The 12,123-nt window shown below is 39.7% G+C and overlaps 1 non-coding gene across 1 annotated transcript; it reads right to left on the bottom strand.

Annotated features, from left to right (window-relative positions):
- Nucleotides 1–7,104: 7,104 nt before the first annotated feature.
- Nucleotides 7,105–7,206, bottom strand: LOC149305288 (U6 spliceosomal RNA). The gene has a single exon (XR_016271796.1). It is a non-coding gene; the product is annotated as a U6 spliceosomal RNA (small nuclear RNA).
- Nucleotides 7,207–12,123: the final 4,917 nt, after the last annotated feature.

The raw sequence follows: 12,123 nt of genomic DNA, 5'->3' as shown, positions 1-12,123 counted from the left end.
TCTGTCTCTGGGGTTCTCCACTCCAAATATGCTTCTTAGGAAGTAGGCTTAAGTCTAGGCAAGCTTATGCTACCAATTTCTTTCCGTTAATTGCAAAGGTGCTACAAGATCCCTTTGCATACTGAGTTTTGAGATTAACATAGCTATAATTTTGAATAGTAGACATCACACATAAAGAAGAATCAAGCATATTTAAATCTACTCATCCTGATTCTCAAATATATTCAGAACAAATCTGTCTGTCTATCTATCTAACTATCTATCTATCTATCTATCTATCTATCTATCTATCTATCTATCTATCTATCGGCTTGATCACATCTCACACAGCAAATGCAAACAGACTGGCCTCATTAATTTACATGGATAATAATAATTTATCTCGCAGCACACCATAAGTATAGCTTTTTTTAAAATAAAAAGAACAGTTCTTCCAATTAAACAGCACTACAGAACTCTCATATGTCACCAGATGGGATGCTGTGAAAGCTGTCATAAGAGATGCATTCATTAGTGAAATCTCAGCCCTTAAAGACAATAATTTAAAAAGAAGTAACTTAACAGTAGACATCAGACACCAGAAACATGACACAAGGCAATGGGCAATGCTAAAATATACAGAAAACTATAGTAACATACTCAACAAAGGGCATGTAGTTGTCTTTTGTACGTGGAGATGAGTGGGGATTCAAACCCTGGTTTGCAGAGTCCTAGTCCAACACTCAAACCATTACACCATGCTGGCTCTCTAAAGGAGATGTAACCATCTATTTATTTTAAACTAGACATCTGATTCCTTGGCATGCAAACTCAGTACAGTGGAACCTTGGTATCCGTGAAGGGGAATCTCTTCTGGACCCCACTACCTGCGGATACTAAAAACTGAAGGACATCAAGTCCCATTGTCCCCAATGGTGGTGTGTGCACTGTGTACATGGCCACACTGCCATTAGGGACAGCCCCCATTGTTCCTAATGGGGGGTGTTTATGCAGCCACACCGCCATTAGAGACAAAGGAACTTCAGGTGAAGTCCCGTTATTCCTAATGGTGGTGTGGTTGCATGCATGTGCTACTACTGGGAACAACAGGGGCTGTCCCTAATGGTAGCATGATCGCATGCACACGCAACCATTGGGGACAACAAGGGCTTGCCATCTGTGGATGCTTAAATCCGCAGATGGCAAGGCTGCAAATAATGAGGCCCCACTGTATTTATTAATAATGCCATTTTGGTTGTAGTTCTGTACTCACTTAATAGTAAGCTCCACTGAACTTTGTACAGACGTGTAAGATTGTATTGTTTACTGCCTTCAAGAATTATTATGTGATTTGCTGAACTATTTAGTCCAGCAGAAATACAGAACCAGTTAGTCCACCAGAAATATTATAGGGAAAATCACAAGTAACTGATATCACATGCAACTGATCAAAGTACCCATTGTGGTGATACCTTTATTAGGCCAAAGGTGCAAAACTCATCATACTAGTCAGATCCATTGGTGTCTTCATCAGGCAAGGATCGTAAAAATGCAAGGGGAAAAAAGTATCACTGTTATAGTCACAGGGGTGCTCAGATCAAGCAAAAACAAAATAAAACTCTAGAGCTTGAAAATAATGGTTTAGTAAGACACCAGTTCTGACAATCATAAGGTTGGAAGACTGGCAAGAAGAGGCCCAAGTGCTGCCTGATAGGGTGAGCTCACGTCACTAGTCTCAGCTTTTACCAACCCAGCAGTCAGACAGCATGCAATGCAAGTAGATAAATTGGTACTGCTTCAGTGGGAAGATAACAGCATTCTGTGCTGTCATGGTGGCCACATGACCACCAGAGTCATCTTTGGACAACGCTGGCTTTTCAGGTTAGTAACGGAGATAAGCACTGCTTCCTATAGTCAGTTATGACTCTTCATTCAGTTCAAGAAGAAACCTTTACCTTTATCCTTGAAACCATTCCACTATTAATTTGTTAGAGTTCCCCCAATGTGATTTGACTAACTATATTTCATGATTAACACTGAAGCTAATATAGACTTTAATGAGTCAATTTGATTTTATAGATGAGTAATCTACCTGTTGTAGCATGGCTTTCTTCAGGAGCAGGGAGAGAGACAAATCCTGGAGTGTGCAGAGGAGAAGCTGGTGAGCAATTCAACTATTGCGTTTTGGGAAAAATTGAAAACTGGAAAAATTGAGCCCTGGTCTGGGATAGAGAAACTGAATATGTGTTGAAGGAAATTATTTGTTTGCTCAGTTGAGGGCCCTCAACCAGACATGGCCCTTTCAGAATGTCAGGCCCTTTAGGTCTGTACAGATGGCATCACTTGCCCCAACTAATCACCTGTATGGAAATAGTTGGAGTTTTTCTCCTTCTCCTCCTCTGATTTTATTCTGGTTTCTACTATATATATTTCTACTCTATTGTATGTTTATTGTTGCTTACACAGTGATAAGCACTTGGATAACTAAGTGGAGAATTTTCCTCACACACTCCTGCAATTTTCTTTTAAATTACAGATGCTATGAATTTAACTTAGGATCCTAGGTTCCTTCCTGTAAGACATATACTATACCAATGTTTTGTTGCAGATCCTACTTCTTGATTAGCAGTAGGGAAGTAAGGATACAGTGATTCGGTTTTACAGAAAAATACTCTGTATATATTCAGAAGCACTCAAAATATTTTGATTGAGAATCTTCTATCCTTGATTTCCTGACAGTTCCTTGCAGCCAGCCATTTACTGATGCATCTGCAGTTGATCAGTGTTATTTAGCAAAAATAAGTATATAATTTCTTATTAAACTTTAACATCACTCCTTATTAACTTTCAACAAACATAACACTTCAGCCTCTGGAGAAATCACACATACCATGATTTTCTTCAGGCTGACTAAAGACATTTTGCCACCTGACTCAAAGGACAAAATGGTGCCCCCTTCCATCGTCATACAGAAGCCAACTGCTCTGGCAGTGGCCCTTCACTTCAATAGTGGCAACAGGAAAACAATTCCCCTAACATCTGAAAGCAAGCTAGTTTAGGAGGAGCAGGAGAATATGGTCAAAAGTTGAAGAGGAATGTCAGAAGAACATGCCCTCCACATTTGGCAGTTTAACAGGTTGCCTCATTCTCTCTAATGATAGGGCTGGTCATGCTCTTCCGATTTCCCAAATAACATCTCTGGTACCTTGTCCTTTTTCTAATCACTGAGTTTAACTCTCAGAGGGAAAGGAGTGTGGCCTGTGTGCTACATGTAGTCCTGAGGCTGTTTTTGCAGCAACCTGATCCCTGGATCCCCTCCTTCACTGTCCCCCATGCCAGGGAGGAAAATCAGCCCCAATTTTGTTTTTAAATGGTTTGTGCATGTAACAGGTTGTATCCCTGCTCCTTCCCAAGCCCCTAACCTTCCCTGAACAAATCTGGTGCAGCCTGTACTAGATGCTGGATGTGAAAATGTGGCCTCCATTCTTGCCAGGGCCATCCACCCCTTCTTTAAGCTGCCTACCAATTTCTGCTTGGAGTTAATTATGAGTTAAATCTAGCTTTCACTGCATTTAATTGCAAGCTGCATAATGACTTTAATGGAGATGGATCACACCCTTCATTTGGCCTCACAACCCACAACATACTTTTTTCTTTGTAAAGTAAGGAGATCATCACTGTTATGCTTTGACTCAACTCTGGCTAAGATTCAGACAAATCATACCCTTGAAGGCCACCACAGCTCTGAGAAGCTCTTAACAAAATTCCAACTGTTGGGCTTGGAAAACTTTCAGGCCCCACTGACCAGTCAAATGAGTCCAGTTTCGAGGCAAAATGAGAGGAGTGCCCCCTGAATAAGATTTTTGTTTCCCCAAATGAAAATGTTCCTTTATTCCCCAAATTTCTAACATTGCAGAGAATGAGGTACTGAAAATTGTTCACACATAGGATGTTATCAGACAAGGGAAATTGGAAGTATAATTCAATGGCAATCTGAATGCAATCATGGGGTTTAACATTATTGCGTGATAGACTACCACATGCAATTTCAGGCAATGGGAAGTCAGTGCACGCAATCATGGGGATTCACGTTACTGCATGAGATGTGATCACACGCAATTTCGGACAACGGAAAGCTATTTTGGGGCAATGAGAAGTCAGTTCAAACACAATTCGAATTCACGTAAATTTGCTGAACTAGCAAATTCACGTAAATTCGTTGAACTGGCCCCACTTTATTTTCATTAGAAATTAAGAGAAATTCCTCCCATGAGATAAACTCCCTAGAATTCTTATATTTGCTGTGTTCACATTTGCTTGGTAAATCTGCTTGCCCCTTTTCCTTGGATGCTGAAACTCTTATTTCTAAATGCATAGTTGAGGTTTTAAGTTATTACATGCTCAGAATTTGAAGACTGAAAGATAATTTAATTGAGGAGAATAATTCTTATTGGGGACACACACACACAGACATGGACACAGACACACACACTCATTTTGTTCCCCTCCTTCCATAGTTTCAGCCCTGTTTACCAGACATTGGAAAACAATGGCATCTAGAAAGATTGTGGCACGGTGCACAAGTGGTGTGGTTAGATTAGGGGACACTCATCTAGGGCTTGTCCCTGACTCTCAGAGCCTAGACCACAAAGCAGGACAAGGAACCACAAAATATTGGTCATTCAAGGAAAGCACAGGACATTACAAAATAAAAGCCAAAAACACAAATATAAATGTAAATTCATGCTTCTTAGTCATGTCCAAAGTGGAGGATACTTTGAAATTCCTCCTGGACAGAAGATTTAAATGTAGGACATGTCCTGGAAAAGGAAGACCTCTGGCCACCTTGGCCTGGACCTTATTTTCCACTCCTCAGGAGGAGGGAGAGGAATCTCAGGGCAAAAGTATTGCCCTGGGGGAAAATGTGTTAGTATATACATTCTCCATTGCTGGACTTCTTTAAGAAATGGAATGGCATACTCTGAATGTTTATGGTAGATGCGTAGTAATGTATGATGCTGAATGACATCCCTGCTTGTATTGTCACCAGGGGCCTTCCTCTGTAATATTGTTGTGCTTTGGGATTTCAGAGCCTAAAATAATCCTGATTTAGCTCATCCTTTCTGATATTTATCACAAGAAAAGCTTTGAGGAGGAAATGAGCGTTTTCCTTCTCCACTCAGTGAGTGAATACGAAGTGCACTGATATGCAGAGACCTGCATATCATGTCTGCTGACTGATAGCAAGCCAGGCACACCCTAGACAGCAGGTAGGCTGATTCTGAAATGGATTGCTACTAATCTAAGCAGTTATTAGTAATTATTACGCAAGAGGAGCACAGACTACTCCAAATCTGTACTGAGTTAGGCATGGCTCAGGTCCACACTATTTGGCAGACGGTTTCTCCTGGTATGAACCGGCCCAGACTCTGAGATCTTTGGAGTAGCCCTTCTCTCTGTCCCAACACCATCACAAGAGAGTGTTGGGACATGCAAGAGAGGGCCTTCTTGGTGGCTGCCCCTAGCCTCTGGAGCTCCCTCCAGGGAGATCAGAACAGCTCCCTCCTTGATGGCCTTCCGCCGGCAGGTGAAGACCTACCTGTTTACACAGGCCTTTAAGAAATTGCTATAAGGACAGGCTGGGATGTAGGACCAGTTTAAAAATTCTTTTTAATGTACAGGGTTTTTAAAAAATGTTTTTAATTGTACTGTTTTTAATGCTGTGAAACCGCTCTGAGTTCCAGTCCTGAGAAAAGAGTGGGATACAAACAACAACAACAACAATTTTTGTCAACAGGCCTTCCCCCACCTCCAGGTTTATGAGGCAACTGATCTCTGAAACTAGTAGTGTCTGACAGGCACCTGCTGCAGAAAAAAATGGCCAGTATACAGTCAGCCTTTCTTATACACGGATTTTTTTATACACGGATTCAAGCATCCACATTTTGAAAATGTTTTTAAAAAGGATAAATTTCAAATATCAAACCTTGATTTTTCATTTTTTATAAGGGACACCATTTTGCTATGTCATTATATTTAATGGGACTTGAGCATCCACGGATTTTGTTATCCACAGGGGATCTTGGAACCAAACCCCAGCGGATAACAGGGGCCCACTGTATTTGGCTTCGAGATACAAGATTAAACATGCAAAACTAGTTATATATAGTTCTGAAGTAAAGCAGGCGACAAAAGTCGTAACTTGGCTTCCCTTTAAAATAAAACAAAATGCAGGAACTGGAGAAGGAAAAATTCAACATGCCTGTTTTTTGCAAGACAAGCATTCACCTCCCTATCCTCTAACTCTGATTTTTTATTTATAGTCTCAGTGAGTTGTTACCTTAACAGATAGTATATTCTTTCCATCTAATCCTAGGCCCAAAATTCTACTACTTTCTCCCATTTTTTCTTATGCTGTTGATATGAATCTCCTTTTTCAGTCATAGAGAGCGTGTCCATTGTTGCCAATTCTTGAACTTTAGTGATCCAATCGTCCATAGTGGGACCCTTATTACACTTCCAACAACGTGTGTACACTATTTGAGCTGCAGTTAGCATATAAATCAAAATATTGATTTCTTCCTGGTTCAGAATTTCATTTCCAAGTTCAGAAATATTAAGTAGATATAGTTCTGGTACTAATGTAACTTAAAGTTCAATTTCCTTTCCATAATTTTGGAGATTTATTTGCTGTTTTACATTTCCATCATACATGGAACACTGTACCCACCTTTTTCCTACACTTCCAACATTTATTCTCTTTTGATCTTTTAACTTTTGCTGATTTGGAAGGAGTAAGGTACCACCTAAAAAAAACTTAAAACAGTTTTCTTTTAGATTGTTGCATTTCGAAAATTTATGAGTGAGTTGCCAAGATTTTTCCCACTCGGATAGTGGAATAGTTCTACTAAAATCTTGCATCCAGCTTACCACATTGGTTTTTATCGTTTCCTCTTTCAGTTCTATGTCTATCAATATTTTATATAATTTGGATATCATACCTTTTTCTCCTTCCTTCACAATTGTGCCTAATAATTTTGCTTCACTCTCTATTCCACAATTGGCCATATCTTTTTAAAAATCTTCTCTAATTTGAGAATATACAAACCAGGGGACTTTTATTTCTTCTTTTTCTAATTCCTCTGAGTTTTGAAAAGTTCCTTTTGCAGGGGCCATGCTAATCTTCTCTGTATCGTTCCATTTTTAGTATATGTGGTGCCGAAGCACATCTCAACAACAACAACAACAACAACAACAACAACAGGATTGCACATGCTAGCTCTCATATGATGCCTTCTCAGTCCAGGAGTTTTAACACTTGGAAAATCATAAGAGAGGTGACAGAGCTTGCTTTCATTTCCTGTAGACATCATCTGTTTATTTTGGTAGTCAAAGACTCTTGCTTGCCCTTTGGTTTGAACAATATTCTGTATTCACAGAAGCAAGAGAAATAGTTTTTCTCAAAGTAGCAAAAAATTTACAAGCTCATACCAGCAGATTAATGATCTGTACTGTTTATTCTGAAATATGTATTTAAAAAAAACATTATGAAAAATATCCAATATAATCTATTTGTTAACAATTTCAAATGGGATATAATACAGATCCAATTATGGGCTGATTAATTATAGCCTTTACAGTTAATATGAGACAATAAAAAAGGTAAGGGGGGAATAAAATAGTCAATATATTTATCAACTGAAGAGAAATAGACTAAAAGAAAGGCAGAAGGGGGGGGGAGAACATTTTATTTTGATTTTGTTTCACTGGATATAAATGGAGAATTAGAAATATTTTTCAAGGGTATTTATTTATAATGGCACAATAATGCCACAACTGGGTTCAGGCCGAAAGAACATTCAGCTGTTGATGTGCTCAGAAGTGAAAGGAAAGTCAGAAGCTGCACAACACATTTTATAGGAACATGCACAAACCCTCTGTTCCTTGTAATTTGTCCCCCAGTCTAATGAGTTCATGGGACTTCTTTTCTCTGTCAGTGGAACAGCATCTGCTTGGCCATTAACTGGTTCCTCTAAAAGGGGTGACTTTGGGAATCCACCAAAATATTATCAGACAAGAGTTGTATTTGCATAATGCACCCTGAGGTTGGAGACGGCATACAGGTACTTATGGCTGGGGTGAGTTGGAAGAAGCTGTCTTGTTGGGTGAAAGGTAAGAAGTTACTGGAGGCCAAGCCTTTGAGCTTTAGAATGGCCTACTTTAGAATGGGGGGAGAGTCTGTCTCTAGGAATTTTCCATGAAGTCTGTCCGTTTTTTAAAAAGGCAGCTATGTCGTCGATGTTGTATGACTGGGGGGCTATTTACGTAATGGATTGTTGGCAATCTAGTTTTATGGCCTCACTGTACTGCATTCTTTTAAAATATCCTAGGCCAGTTTGAATGCTGGACTAGTTGACTATACATCTTTTACAGTGACAAATAACGTAACTTTGGGGGGATTGTTGTTGCAGTATCCCCAGAGTTGCACTGTCTTCTCATCAGCTTCCAACTGCTTTCCAATAATTCCCGAGAGAACCCCTCCAAGGATCTTGAGGGGGACTGAAAGACTTAGTTCCAAGAGCTGTAGCTGTTGCGGAGTGGGGATAAAGACATTGCCAACTAAAAAAGAATTCTGTCACCAAAATGAAATTTTCCTTCAATCTCCAAATCCCTAGCATTGCAGTAAATTAAAACTTTGGTTGAGCATTTATAAATTCAGTGGGCACCTAGTAACTGCTGGGGTTTAGTTCCAGGACCCCCACTCCACCCATGGATACCAAAATCCATGAATGGTCAAGGCCCATTAGATACAATGGCATAGTGCATTGGTGCACCTTATGTAAAATAGCAAAATCAAGATTAGTTTTTGGGATTTTTTTTAAATTTTCAAGCCATGGATTTTTGAATCCATGGATAAAGAATCTACAGTTATGGAGGGCCAGCTGTATACTTCAGGAATCCAAGGTAAAGGAGAAAACAAAATTACAAAGTGAATGTGAACATAGCAAATATTAGAGTTCTAGGTGTGAATAATTTTCATTGCCTCACTCTCTGCAATGTTATACATGTAATGACTGAAGGAGAATTTAATGGGGAGTGGGAAAGGTTCTTATGGTGGCACCCCAAAACTACACCCCTGTGTGTGCCCATAGACCACAGATCCTTCCAGCCCAATTTACATACCCCAAATAGAGTTTTAGAAGTGAAAGGATACCTATGTGTATGCCCCTGAAAGGTTTCTTGGGCATGTGGCTTAACATTGATCACATTCTTATGGGGACATACCTCCATTAACTACATTCAAAGTCATTTAAAACTGAGGACTCCCTGCTCCAAATTCTTCAGAACATGTCCATATTCTTGATACTGCTGGCGATGTATATGCATTGTTGTACCTATCTGTGAGTGAAGTTAATCTTAAATTGCATGTGTATGTGTTTGGGGAGGGGGAAATACACTGTGCACTACTGCAGAAAATTACAGTAGTGGGCCCTCAATAGGGTTGTCTTTGAAGGTGGTTCAGAAACCTGTAACTGCCCGCCTGTTAACAGGTGCAGATTAATATCCACACACACAAACCTGGCATTCTCTTAGTGACATATACTTGTGTAAATTGCACAACACATGGACAGAAATTATTTCAACATTGCACAATGGGAGAATTCAGCTGATGGTAGCAGGAGCAGAGTTTCCCTTGCAGAACTATGGCACATGTGGATGTGCAAAAGAGTAAATTGTGCATTGCACAAAAGGGCCCATTTATTAACCTGTGGGCTTGAACAGACAGGCCAAAATAAAGCTGCTTCGGATCACTTTGGAGGTATGCTGTTTAAATGACACGCAGATCTTAAGAGGCCAGAAGCTGTGCCAAAGCACAGCTCCAGTCCTTAGGACTGGAGCATGGCTTTGGCATGGCTTCCGGCCTCTTAGGACACATGCATAATTTAAACAGCATACCTCCAAAGTGACCTGAAGCAGCTTTATTTTGGCCTGTCTGTTCGGGCCCTGTGTTGCACAACGCTGTAGTACCCTATTCCGTATAGTGACTGAGTAGTGCTAGTGTAGTGTATCTCTGCTATTGGATGTTTATGCGACCCTGTAACAGTTGTGGCTGTAATATGCTTTGAACCATCTACATATTATATATAAAGGGAAATCAGGGAGTTGCACATTTGATTCCTATATACAAATGTGTGGAGTCTGAGAAACGAAATAATGAATTTGAATGGATACCTAATATGAAAAAGTTAAGTATAATCTGACAGATATCTCTGAGGCTTGATGGGATGATACTTGTGACTGGAATATTGTAACTAAAGGAGCACACCTTGCTCAGAAGGAATAGATTCATCAGAAAGGGAGGAATAACATTGTACGTAAATATTGGATTTACCTGTCCTGAAATCCGTTAATCTGTGTCTGGGAGCCCCGTTGAATGCATCTACGAAGGCAGAGGAGAGAGAAACACCACCAGAAACAACCATCGTGGCTGTACATTATACACCAGCAGGCAAATAGTACAACATGGATAATGCTTGTCTGAAACAAACATGCACACATGTTAACCATATTAATAATGGGGGATTTCCACCATGCAGTCTACAATCTGCTGGAAGCCTACCTCTGTTGGGAATGGATGCTCAACACATTCCCGCCTTGATGGGAACTTTTCACTTCTGAAAGAAAAGGAATAAAAAGAGGAATGGCTATAAGGACTCAAGAGGGACGAATTACAAAAATCTGCAGGTGCTATGTGGGGTTCACTGAAAGATGTTGGGATCAAGAGCACAATGACTGCATGCCCTTTTTTAAAAATATATTTTTATTTATTATATTTTTAAATTTTTTTATATTTAAAAAAATGTATAAAACTCAACAGTTACCTGGATCTGTCTCCAGTTGGTGTTACAGAAACAATTGTGAATTGGAAAAACACCATGTCCATATTCTGGACAACCAGATTTTCAGGCATATAGAAAATGTATGCTTGGTTATAGAGGAGAATTGTGCTTACTAGAGGGTTCAAGAGGTGGGAAACAAAAACAAGGTGCATGCTAAAACAAGGTGCATGCTCCTCATGCAACTTTGTGTAATGAAAAAGGTGGTTTCCTTTTAAATGCTGATGCCACACTACCAAAACTAAGTGGCAGGAAAGCTGTGTTGGCCACAAAAATGGTTGGGGATTGTGTATTGCCTCAAACTACAGTGGGCCCTTGGTATCCACTGGGGTTTGGTTCTAGGACGCCACCATGGATAACAAAACCAGGGATGTTCAAGTCTCATTAAATATAATGGCATAGCAAAATGCTGTCCCTTATTTTTTTTTAAATGGCAAAATCAAGGTTTGCTTTTTGGAATATATATATATTTAAAATATTTGGAAGCCATGGATGTTTGAATCCTTGGATTAAAAAATCTGTGGATTTGGAGGGCTGACTGTACTGGTTTGGCTCAGAACAGAAGAGGAAACAGGAAAGTGGAGAATGGTGTTGCATGTGAGGCTGCTGAGTAAGTAAAAGAATTATGGAGAGAAAAGAAGTCTGTGGGATAAATGAGGAGTTTTGCATTGATTAGAAACAGGAGAAGATGTTGGCAGAGAGACAAATTATAATCTAGAACAGGATAATATTATAGTGTTTGAAGAAAACACATTCTTATTTGCCATTATGCACTGAAACTAAATATCTGTGTGCTACAGCAGTGTGACTGAAAGTGGTGGTCTGTGGACTGGGGTTGGTCTGTAAGCCATAAGCTGCCAGCCCATGGCAACTTCCCAGGACTGAAAGAAACAGCTATAGCCAATGGGCATAAATATGGTATTGATCCCTGGCAAACTGAGAAAAAAATAGCACTGATCTATAGGGCAGAGGAAAACCATGTACATTAATAATGTCAATTTGTATTCTAATAAAATCTAATCTGGATTCTATCAACCACACCTACTGCTTGTTCACTAGTATTAGTAGAATTGCATAATGGAAAGCATTCATAATCTAATTTGCTTTTCCATGTGCTTATATGATGGCTAAAGTCTTATATGAGGAATGTTTTTGGTGGCACTGTGCTTCTGAGGAGGGAAGCTGGAAGGTGATTGACTGTAATGATAGAAAGGTCTGGTAGTTTTTCTAGAAGAGGAAAAAGAAT

This window comes from Sceloporus occidentalis, unplaced genomic scaffold (genome assembly GCF_023333645.1).
Source record: "Sceloporus occidentalis isolate IW3139 unplaced genomic scaffold, rSceOcc1.0.p SCAF_12, whole genome shotgun sequence".
Taxonomy (NCBI): Eukaryota; Metazoa; Chordata; class Lepidosauria; order Squamata; family Phrynosomatidae; genus Sceloporus; species Sceloporus occidentalis.
This window is presented reverse-complemented; position numbering and strand designations above follow the sequence as displayed.